We start from the raw sequence: 12,591 nt of genomic DNA on the forward strand, positions 1-12,591 counted from the left end.
TAGGTGCCCCCCAGTCCTTGGCTGCCGACCTCCTCCCTGGCCTTCGTTCAGTTTCTGTTCCTATCATCACAGCTTCTCTCCCTCTCACCTTCCTGCTGTCCTCATTTAAAAGACTTTAGAGATTAATCTGGCAAAGCCATTTTTCTTCCCCCCACCACTCCACCCCTACTCTTAGAAACCACTATTCTACGTTGTGTAAACTTGTGTAAGTGCTGCAGGCAAGAGGAACTATATGTCGTTTCTCTTTCTTACTGGTTTACTCCGATCACCATAGTGTTCAAGCTTCAGACTCATTGCAGCATTGCCGTTCTTTGTAAGAACTGAGTGTTTTGTTGTTTACACTTGGATTTTGTTCATCCATCCTTGTATTGATGGGTACATGCACTGCTTCCACGTTCTGACTACTTAAATATTGCCACTATACACACAACCCTGAAAACATCTTTGGAGAGCCCAATTTCAGTTCTTTAGGGTAATAAACTTGGAGAATTACTGGGGCCAGAGTTGTGATGTGGGCACTGCCTTCAATGCCAGCATACCACATGGTCACTGGTTCAAGCCATAGGTGTTTCGATTCAGTTCCCTGCTAATTCACCTGGACAAGCAGCATGTACCTGGGTGCCTGTACCCATGTGGGAGAACCAGAAGAAGGACCTAACTCATTGCTTAGCCGAGCTCTGGTCACTAAGGCTATTTGGAGAATGAACCAACAAAGGGAAGGCTTCACTGTATCTTCTCTGAAATCCTATCTTTCAAATAAGTAAAATATCTTTTTGAAAAAAAAAAGAACTGCTATATCATGTTCATTCTTTTTAGAGACTGTCATACATTTTTTCACAGTGACCACATCCTTTCACATTATCACCAAGAGTGCACAAAAGTTCCAATTGCACTAGATTCTCGTTAACCCTTGAGGTTGGTGCTATTTTCTTTTAAAGTAGTAGCAGTCGGTGTAAAGGGTATCAAAAGGTTTTTCTTTTTGGTTTAGGTTTTGTTTTCTTCAGCAAGCTTGATGTTCATCATCTTTTAGCGTGCCTACTGGCTACTGATGCAATGCCTGCAGTTTTGTCTAATTGAATCCTTTGCCCTTTTTTTCTGCCAGGCTATGTTTTTGTGGTTCAGTTATAAGAGTTCCTCACACATTCTGGATAGTAAATGTGTGACTTGACAATATTTTTCTCCCATTTTGCAGGCTGCCCCTTCGCTCTGTTGATCCTATCCTTCAACATACAATTTATCTTGATGCAACCCAATTTCTATATATTTTACTTCTGTTGTCTATGCTTCTAGTTTAACATACAAAAACAAATTGACAAATCCAATGTCTTGTCAGCTTCTCGCTGTGATTCTTCAGAGAATTTTGTATCATTAGGTGTTCTGTGCAGGTCTTCAGTCCACTTTCAATTCATTATTGTATGAGGTATAAGGTAAGGGTCTTGCTTCATTTTTCATGTTAATTGTTGCAACACCGTTTGTTGTCAAACTTCCCAATATTTCTAATAGCATTTTTGCCTACTTAGCCTACATCATATTAAAATATAAATAGCACCTTAAATGCACTAGAATCCATACCCACTCAGAAGCCATGAGGATACAACCCTAAGACAAAAGAGCTGTTTCTAAGCAGAAAAGACTGTGGTCAGCTAAAGACACAAATGACCCAACCAGGGAATGAAGCCACAAAACAGAAGGTCAGTCTTCACAGAAAAGCAGCTTGGAAAGCATCGTCAGGGGTACGGCAATTTCTCCAAACACAATCTGTCTTCTCTGTGCATTAAAGGTACTGTATTTTTACCCCAAGAAAGATCAATCCACTAGGCAAACACAGATAAAGTGCATATTAACATCTAATTCTCATTCATGAAACCTATGTTTTGGGTACCTTCTGAAACAAATCAGATTCATGCTTTTAGAATATGATTTTGGACATAACAGATGTTGCATTCTTATTCCACTATTATAATCTGTTGATTAAAAAGACAACAGCCAACAAAATTTGTAGTGACCTTTGTTCTAGAATGGTCTTTAAGGTGAAGATTCATTCTGATTTTATTTGATTTATTTTCCCAACAGCCAACAAAATTTGTAGTGACCTTTGTTCTAGAATGGTCTTTAAGGTTAAGATTCATTCTGATTTTATTTGATTTATTTTCCCAACATCAACTACATCTATACTATCACAGGTAACTGCAAAAGTAAAATTACATTATAGCATTATTCAGCAAAAATGCACATGCATATACTGTTTTAGAACGGTTTATTTTTCCCAATTTTGCACTGAAACATCTGCTACTCAGAAGATTAAACTTCAATTCCCTCGGCTTTTTATCTCTTGAAAAAGGCCAAATAAAAGAATTTTAGAATGGGTCAGAGTGGTGCAGAAAGAGGTATCTTGGCTCATAATACATGTGAACAGAAACGTGCGTGTCTCCTTAGCAAACTAGAAAGTTACCAGCTGGCAAAATAATATTACACTTATTAAGTTTAACATGAATGCTCTCTACAGCCACAATCACGATTTTCTACCATAGACATGTGACCAACAGCACAGGCAGATTTATACCAAGTAAGAAGAGCTTAATGCAGAAAATACATGATCAACCCAGTTTCTTCCTTCCTATACCACAGGGTGTAACTTCGTGCCATCTGGTGATTATTAGGGGAGAAAGCTACCATCTGCTGCTTCTACTAATACATAGAAGAGCAGCTCTCCCTTCCCTGCGAGTCTACAGGAGATTTCCTCATGCCTGTTTACATGCCTCAGGGCTCCAACTGACAACTCAGTTTTTTCTAAGTGCATGTGTGCATATACTTTCCTACATAAACACCAAGCCAACACAGTCCTTTCTTAGAACCTCTGAAGAAATACAGGTGCCTCAGTCTGCCAAGGTTACCTTCTCCCACAGCAAGCTTCTTTCTACGCTTTCACTCAAAGCCAACGTACTATTAGATACAGCCTAGACAACAAAACTGAACTGCAGTCATAAAAACAGATTACAGAATGGGCACAGATTGAATCCAAGGTGTGAAAAGGTCTTGGCAGGATCTTCTGCTTTATATCCCCTCCAGGGAGAACAGAACCTAAGTCATCCTCAACTAAGCATGGCCACAGGCTCCTGGAGGATGTTGAAGTTCTCATTCAATCGTTCTGGGAGTCATATGTACATTTACACATAAATTTTTGAACAAGGGAGAGGCAAAATTATTTAAAAGAAGCCCAACCAAGGATCCAAATTTGAACCACTTCTAGAGCTTAATAAAGTTGAAACTTAAAAGAAACAAAAATAAAATTAAACAGACCTAAGTTTTGCCCCATCCTAGGTCATTTCTGCCAATTTCTGTAACAACTGTTTGTAATAGGTGTGCATGTACACTTATTCATAAACAAATGACTTCCCTTCTCTGTAAAATAGAACTAAACTGACCCCATATTTTAAAATAGAAGTTTATTGTAACAAAGAACTGAATAAAAGTATTTTAGATCTCCAGGTGACCCACAGCATGACCCTGTTCTTAAAATATCACTAGTACAGTAAAAAGCAAAGGAACCTGATTATAAATTTCCAGATACTAGTTCTTAAAGTAACTGCACATTTCTGAGCCAGTCTCTTAGCCCATCTGTACTCATATCCTCATATGCCAACAAATCACCCCGACTTGTCCCAAAGACTAGCAAGAGTTTCCAGTATACTAAGGCAGCAAGTCTTAATGAACCCATGTCCAGAAACAAGATGGCCAAATGTTTTGCAATACATCAAAATTCACTGTGGATTACTGACCTAAACGTAAACCTTAGGCTCTAGAGTTTCTAAAGGAAAATACAGATAAAAATTGTCAACTTAGGATAGTGATTCTTGGGTATGATACAAAAAAACTATTGCAAAATGATAAACTAGATATGAAAAATAAGTATTCCTTTTCTTCAAAAAATGCTATTAGAAGAATAAAGATGCACTAAAGATTGGAAAGAAATATTTACAAAGTATCTAATTTTAAAAACCTTTTACAAAACCAATTCTCAAACTCAATGAGAAAAAAAAATAAATGAGCTAAGTCTGAGTATCCCTCAAAATATAAATGGATGACAAATTACCATGTGAACAAATTCAAAATCCTCATTCACAGAAATGCAATCTTAAAACAACATAGATGCCATTCTCCATCCATTAAAATGCCTAAAATGTTCAACTTCATTTTTTAATTGATCAACTTTGTATTTATTGTGTGCAGCATATTCTGAAATATATACACATTGTGGAATGGTTAATTAGGCTAACAAATCTATTACATCACATCCATTTTTTTTTTTGCAATGAGATTTTTTTTAATCTTCCCTTTTATTAAGTTTCTAAATACCTCACATTGTTTTTCTGTTGGCTGACTTCACTAAACAATTACTTGATGTGTATGTTTGACTATCAGTGAGGATACCAGCTTATGAGAAGAATTCAACAAAACTTGCTTCTTCATAAAAGTCTAAAACTAAAAATGCTAAATGTTTAGTTTAAGAATGAAATTAGAAAATGAAACTCAGTATTTATCTTAAACAGGGGTGCCAGTGCCGTGACTCATCTGTTAAAGCCACTTCCAGTGACAGTGGCATCCCATATGGGCACCAACTTTAGTCTCAACTGCCCATTTTTGATCTAGCTCCCTACAAAGGCCTGGGAAAACCAGCAGTGGAAGGCCCGACTGCTTGGGCTCTTGCACCCACGTTGGAGATCTGGAGTAAGCTTCAGACCAGTCCAACCCTAGTTGTGAACCTATGAATGAAACATACCTATCTTTCCTTCTCTGTAACTCTGCCTTTCAATAAGTAAATAAATCTTTAAAAGACCTCAAACTGGGTGGCGGTGTTGAGGTATAGTACGTTAAGCTTCCAGCTGTAATGCCGGTCTCTCAATTGGGCATCACTTGCAGGGAGTAGGGAAATTCCAGACTCTGTGCAATCATACCATAAAATTTAAAAATTAATAGAAATTTTAAATTTTTAAAGAAAAAAAATTTATTTTTATTGGAAAGAGATTTGCAGGAGGAAAGATAATCCATCTTCTAGTTAACTTCCCAAATGCCCAGATGGCCAGAGCTGAGCAGCTCCAAAGCCAAGAACCACAAGGTTCATCTGGGACTCACACATGGGTACAGGGTCCCAGTGCTTTTCTAGGGAACTGAATAGGAAGTGGAGCACCCAGGAAATCGACCAGGGCTTATATTGGATGTCACTGCTTACAAGTGGAAGATTAGCTTGCTGAGCCATACCTCCAACCCCAGAGATTATGTTTTAAATATTTTAAGAATTCTCATTCTTGCCTTTGAATGATTCTCTCCTTAGCCTCTTTCAATGCACTCATAGCTTTCTATTCCATTACTTCCCCATGCAATGCTATTGTATTCCCAAATGAAACTCATTAGTCTTTAGTCTCTGCTATTTAGGTTGACACAACAAATGAAAAAGTTAGACTGGGGTAGATGGAAATGGAAGTAGTACTTCTGAATACCTCTTCTCACAAAGCTATTCCTTTGGAAACATGTAAATAGTTTATATACACAATAAATACAACAAAAAGTAAAAAAACTTGCATGTTTCCATGCAAGTGGAAACATGGTATATTTTAATAAAATTGTCACCCCCAGAAAACAATGTCAGGCAACCTGTAAAAGGTGCTCAGTAGATGTATTTAAGAGCAGAAATATATCAGAAATATATCAAAAAGGGGCCCGGCGGTGAGGCCTAGTGCCTAAAATCCTCACCCTGAATGTACCGGGATCCCATATGGGCACCAGTTCGAATCCCAGCAGCTCCACTTCCCATCCAGCTCCCTGCTTATGGCCTGGGAAAGCAGTCGAGGATGGCCCAAAGCCTTGGGACCCTGCACCCGTGTGGGAGACCTGGAGGAGGTTCCTGGCTTTGGATTGGCTTAGCATCAGCAATTGCGCTCACTGGGGAGTAAATCACCGGACAGAAGATCTTCCCCTCTGTCTCTCCTCCTCTCTGTATATCTGCCTTTCCAATAAATAAATAAATCTTTAAAAAAAAAAAAAAAGGAATATATCCAAAAGCTTCCATTTGTTTGAGGGAAAAAAAGGAAAAAGATGAAGAAAAAGGTAAGTCTTGTTTCCTAATCAATATGAAAGTAATCATGGAAATTGTAAAATCACAACAAGCTCTGCACAGCATAAAAACTGACTTACAACAAAATGCTTAAGGGATGCACAGATTACTGATCAAGTAAAACAATGTACCTCAACGGAATAACCTGATGGTTGTCACCAAAACCAAGTGACCAACTTGAGTTTTTAACATTAGAATAGCATGACCTCACACGTGGTATCAGAGGCTGCAGTACGGAATACACAACCTGTGCCTTGCCACTGACAATTAACCTGAAACTAATCCAGCCGATAGACTCAACTTCAGATTTACAGATAATGCAGGTCGAAGTTCAATAATATCATGAAAAAAAAATTAAAAATCCAAATCCAGCACACTACACAGGACAACTGGCTAGAAATATTTAAAGGTCAATACCAAAAAGAGGGCCCGTCGCAGTGGCCTAGTGGCTGAAGTCCTCACCTCATCCCACATGGATGCTGGTTCTAATCCCGACAGCCCTGCTTCCCATCCAACTCCCTGCTTGTGGCCTGGGAAAGCAATCAAGGACGGCCCAAAGCCTTGGGACTCTGCACCTGCATGGGAGATCCAGAAAAAGCTCCTGGCTCCTGGCTTTGGATCAGCTCAGCTCCGGCCATTGCGGTCACTTGGGGAGCGAATCGTAAGACTGAAAATCTTCCTCTGTTTCTCTCCTCTATGTATATCTGACTTTACAATAAAAATAAATAAATCTTAAAAAAAAAAATACCAAAGAGGATGGATAAACATTCTAGATTGAGACACTAAATATCCAATATAATCAGATACAATGTATAGATCTTCAATATATTAACAATTAGGATATAAATTACATTTTGAGATTCACTGGAGAACTTTGAAAATAAACTGGATGTTAAATATTATGAAACTTAATTTTGGGTTAAAAATAATATGCATGTATGAAGCATTCTTTTTAAACTTACTTTTATTTGAATGGCAGAATTACAAAGAGGAGGAGGGAGAAAGCTCTTCCACATGCTGGCTCACTCCCCAAATGGCCACTGGAGCTGAGTCACTCAGAAGCCAGGAGCTCGCAGCTTCTTCTGTTCTCTCACGTGGGTGCAGGGACCCAAGGACCTAAGCCATCTCTTATGGCTTTCCAGGCCATAAGCAGGCAGTTGGGTTGGAAATGGAGAAGCCAGGACAAGCAAGCACTCATATGGGGTGCTTTAGTGTATTATATCAGGATGCCAGCCCCGGGACAATGTTCTGAAAGTAATGCATCCTGATGAATACAGGAATAGCTGATCACATTCACATCTTAGTTTTTTTAAGATTGTTGTTGAAAGGCAGATTTACAGAGAGAAGGAGATATAGAACAGGAGGATCTTCCATCTGTTGGTTCACTCTCCAGACTGCCCCAATACCCAGAGCGAGCTGATCCGAATCTGGGAGCCAGGAGCTTTCTCCAGGTCTCCCATGTAGACTGGGGAGTATCCTCTGTTGCTTTTCCGGCCACAAGCAGGGAGATGGATGCAAAGTGGTGCAACTAGACAAAACAGTCCCAACTAGAAACCAATATGCTCAGTGAAATAAGGCAATCCCAAAAGGACAAATATCTTGTTCTCTCTGACGTAAGGCAACCTTCATGCAAAATACGAGACGAGTGGATATATAGGTAAATATGTATATACATATATTCATCTAGAGAAACTCTGTAAGGAAGAATAACATGCCAAGAAGTACAGATACAGTGTTCTGTGCATCTCTACTCCCCAATCAGATGGACTCCCAAAGACACTATTAGACATATCTTGACAGTAGGATGCTGGACTTTCTACCATCGTCTACCTACAATGTCATTACACACTTAAAGAGCACAATGATGAACTTGGAGTTGGGAGGACAATACTGTATTACTACAAACAGTGTGGGAGCAGGGGACATAAAGGTGGTAGAAGGAATAATCCCTAAACCTAAGGAACTGTATCATGAAAACTCTAAAAAGTTAAAATAATTTTTAAAAAAGAGAGAAAGAAGTGGAGCAGCCAGGACATAAACCATTGCCCACTTAACAGTTGGTTCTATAAAACATTAAATAAATGGATAAAAGCTACTCAGACAAAAATTTAAGAACTATTAAATATAGGTGGCAGGTACACAGATTGTTAATGTACTATTTTTCCAATTTTTATTTAAAACTTTTTGTAATAAGGAGTTGGTAATTAACTTCAAATCACAAAGTGCTATAGGAATCCTATGTGCTCTCCCAGGACTAATTACAATTTCCAGGTGACCACTTCCCTTTCTTTTGTAGTTTTTATACAGTCAGAATATACTACTGATGGTTGAAACAGTTCACATTTAGGATGCATGGTTGAGATCTCAGCTGCGAAGATAACAGAAATTTTTGGTGTCCCAAATACACCCCAAAATTTTGTCATTCAAAAGCCATGTGATGTTCAGATTTGAACTATTTTCAGATATCCTTGGTTTATAGACCTGTCCCAGACATTTGTTAAGGTTTGAAGTGCCATGTACCTCTTGTTAGTTTCAAATGAGATATTGGATTGTGTCTGAATAATCTGCAGTTTCAGTAAGTACTTGATAAGATCTACTTTCTCTAAAATGGAAAAATCACTTCAACTTTGGTAGAGGAAAAACACATTCTTTTTACTCAAATAAGAAGCATGTTTTAGGAGCCAAACCGTTGGCAGGCTAAGCCACCACCTGTGATGCAGGCATCACCTATGGACACTGGTTCTAGTCCCTACTTCTGTATTTTTAATTCAGCTCCCTGCTTGTGGACTGGGAAAGAAGCAGAGGATGACCCAAATGTTTGGGTCCCTGCATCCACATGGGAGACCTTTAAGGAACTACTGGCTCCTGGCTTCCGATTTCTGGTTGGCTCAGCGCCTACTGCTGTAGCCATCTGGGAAAGACAGCAGCATATGAGGATCTCTGTCTAACCTCTTCTCTTCCTAACTCTGCCTTTCCACAGAAATAAGTTCTTTTTTAAAAATCCTTTTACAATCCTTTTAAAAGTTTGTGTTTATTGTTCTACGTTCTACTTTTAACATTAAATTTATCAGTATCAACCACAGTACCCTGAGATTTCTAATTGAACTTTTTACAAATAAGGACACATCTGCAGAGATTAAATCGCTTGCCCTGAGTCACAGCAGAAAATCAAAACTGGATCCAAGGTTACCTCCCAAAATACAAAATTATCTGTACAACACTGCCCTGCAACTTATTTTTGTGTGAGCTTGGACAAGTTACTTAACCTCTCTAAATCTCAGAGGTAATTAACACTTTGCCAGTGGTCATTGCTCTCCAACATCACAACCTTTCAGCCCTTTCTGACAGATACAGCTGTAATTTACACTTCTCTGGAAGTTCAAGGTCACCTTCAATTTCAGCTTCCCATCTCAAATATTGACTGCGTGCTCCTTCATGCAATCCCCTCCTCTCTTTTTCTTCCTCCTTATCCAAGAGGAAAAAGCAGGACTCCCAGAAGCCAAGCAAGTCTCCTTCACATAAATTCTTGAGGTTTGGGCCCAGTGCATTGGCTCAGCAGCTAAATCCTCACTTTACAAAAGCTGGGGCCCCATATGGATGCTAGTTCATGTCCCAGCTGCTCCATTTCCCATCCAGCTTCGTGCTTAGGATCTGGGAAAGCAATTAAGGACAGTCCAAAACCTTGGGACCCTGCACACACGTGAAGCCCTGGAGGTGGCTCCTGGCCTCGGATTCGCTCAGCTCCAGCCATTGCAGTCACTTGGGGAAGGAGCCAACAGACAGAAGATCTTTCTCTCTGTCTCTTTCTCTTTGTAAATCTGACTTTCCAAGAAAAATAAATAAGTCTTAAAAAGAGTTCTGAGGCTTATTAGGAAATGAACGATCATGTTCATATTATAGGAATTAATTGTAAAAATGCATTTCATAACATATTGACAAGATTTATTTTAAGATCAGTTCACTGAGTACCAAAGAGGTATGGTCTTACAATGTAACATTTAATGCTGAAAAAATAGTATTTCAATTTCTGATGAAGTGTTTCTATAATTCAGTGAATAAAGTTAATTGGAAATTGACAAACAGCTAAATGTGAAACCCTTTACACATATGATATAGAGAAAGAGAAAAAGAGGAAGGAAAGAAGGAAGGAAGAAATCACCTTTACCCAAAGACCCAGGAGTCTATCAAGGAACAGGTATAGTTTCTTTCTGTCCCACCTGAGCCCTCAGAAAGAAATGGACCATGCTTACTCACTTTGTTTTACTGCTCTATAGTCTTAGCATATGCCATTTCCCACTGTCCCTTTCCAAGATCCATCTTGATTACTAGTAATTAAATTATAATCAATATTCATCCTTCTTGGGTTCCATATTTACAAATTTGACTATTGCCAAACCTAAATCAATACTCCAGGCACTGTCATGGTCACTTGTATACACTTGTGGATGGACCAAAGAAAAAAGTCTGGGTGGCTCAGTGTGCATGTTTCTATAGTTGTTCAAAGTATCACATTCTGCCTTCTTCCTTCAGCTTTCCTTCTGAAAATGAAACAAATTTGAAAACTAATCAAGAAAGCAAAAACCAATTACACATAAGAGGAATGGCAGGTTATTACTACTTATTGTACCCACACTAAAAGATTAATAATGGGAGCCGGCACCATGGCTCAACAGGCTAATCCTTTACCTGCAGTGCTGGCATCCCATACGAATGCTGGTTCATGTCCTCGTTGCTCCACTTCCAATCCACCTCTCTTTCTGTAGCCTAGGAAGGCATCTGAGAATGGGCCAAGTCCTTTGGACCCTTACCCATGTAGGAGACCACAAAGAGGCTCCTGGTACCTTGCTCCTGGTTCCCAGCTTCAAATCAGCTCAGATCAGCTCTGGCCACCTCAGCCACTAAGAGGAGTGAGCTAGTGGGTAAAAGATATCCAGCTCTCCTTGTCCCTGTAAGTTTGTCTTTCAAATTAAAAAAAGGAAAAGATCTTTAAGAAAAATAGTTAGGCTGGACTGCAGTAGCACCTGGAAAGTGCAAGATTCAGGGCTAGGAGTGGGCCGAGTAGGGAAACTGTTACCTTCTCTGATGGGATGCACTCCCACCAGTGAGCAGGAGAACCAGGGCTGAAAGTAGATCTGGCTAGAGAGGAGGCAGCACCCACCAGCATACTGTGGGCTGAATAGTGTGATCAGTCAGGCTGAGCTAGGCTGCAGCATCCATTGATGTGTATGGGAACCAAACGGGATGCAGAACCAACTGGACCAGTCTGCTACACATACCAGTATGCACAGGAACTGAAGCTGGAGGCAGGCCTGATGGGAGTTATTGGGGGTTGCTCCAACTAGGCTTCAGTTCCCACTGGTGTACGTGAAGGTTGAATGTGTGATGGGCAGGGTTGGACTGGCCCACAGAATCCACTGGTTTGCATGAGATGGGGCTGGAGACAGAACTGACCAGGTGATTGCAATCACCACAGTGTATGTAGGCAGATGTGGGTGGCACACACAGGAGTCACTTTTGGGGCCATCTCAGGCAAGATTTCTTTGGGGAGCCCCCAGTTTTGGCCTGTTGAGAGTCAAAATTCCAACCATGATGAAAAATCACAGGTTGAACCATGCAGCAAAAGTGTCAGAACTGGGTTTCTTTTGTTGCTGAAGACTATGGATTAGACAGCCTGCCCAGATGCTCACAAGGGACATAACAACCAGTTCATTGAGGCCTACAGAGGACATCTAGTACCAGAAAAGACAGAATAAATTGGACAACTCTCCCAGCCAAGCTTTGTCAGCAAGTATCTAAGCAAGTGGAGACTAAGGATGGACTTTGGAAGAACTTCTTCAACCTTGGAGCAATGACATCAACATTATCTCAGAACTATCAAAAACACTTAAGCAGTACCCTTGGAACATGCTCAACATGGAGACCCTAGGATAATGTTGAGTGGCCATCCCTCAACCCCAGGTACCGATGCAGTTAGGTTCCTGGGAGGACCCTCTCCCCTTCTATCTTCCTTCTCCCCAGATACAGAAAGGCAAAAAAATGGAAGCAATTGATTCCTCTACTTTCCCCTATTCCTTGGCCCTTTCTACCCTCATCAGTGATCCACACAGGCATGCATCCTTCTCAACTATGTAAACATCAAAGATAAGATAAAGCTATTATAAATTTTTAACAAAAGATTAACAATGGAATGGGATTTGCAGACCTTAAACCTTAACATTCAACAACTTAGGTAAATTGAAAAAGTTCAAATACACAAAGTAACAAAGCTTGCTCAAGCAGCAGTGTGACACTTTAATAGTACTTCATCCATTGGTGAAATTCAGTTTACAGCTTGAGACTTTCCTAAGAAAAAAGAAAAAAGGAATCCGGCCAGCTACCCTGTATTGGCATACACACACAAGAATCAGTTATGGAATCATCTCATGAAGTTTCTTTGGAAACCCCAGCAGAACCACTGGACTCAGAACACCAACCACGGA

The sequence above is a fragment of the Ochotona curzoniae genome, unplaced genomic scaffold (assembly GCF_017591425.1).
Source record: "Ochotona curzoniae isolate NIBS_2020 unplaced genomic scaffold, NIBS_Ocur_1.0 scaffold_4701, whole genome shotgun sequence".
NCBI lineage: Eukaryota > Metazoa > Chordata > Mammalia > Lagomorpha > Ochotonidae > Ochotona > Ochotona curzoniae.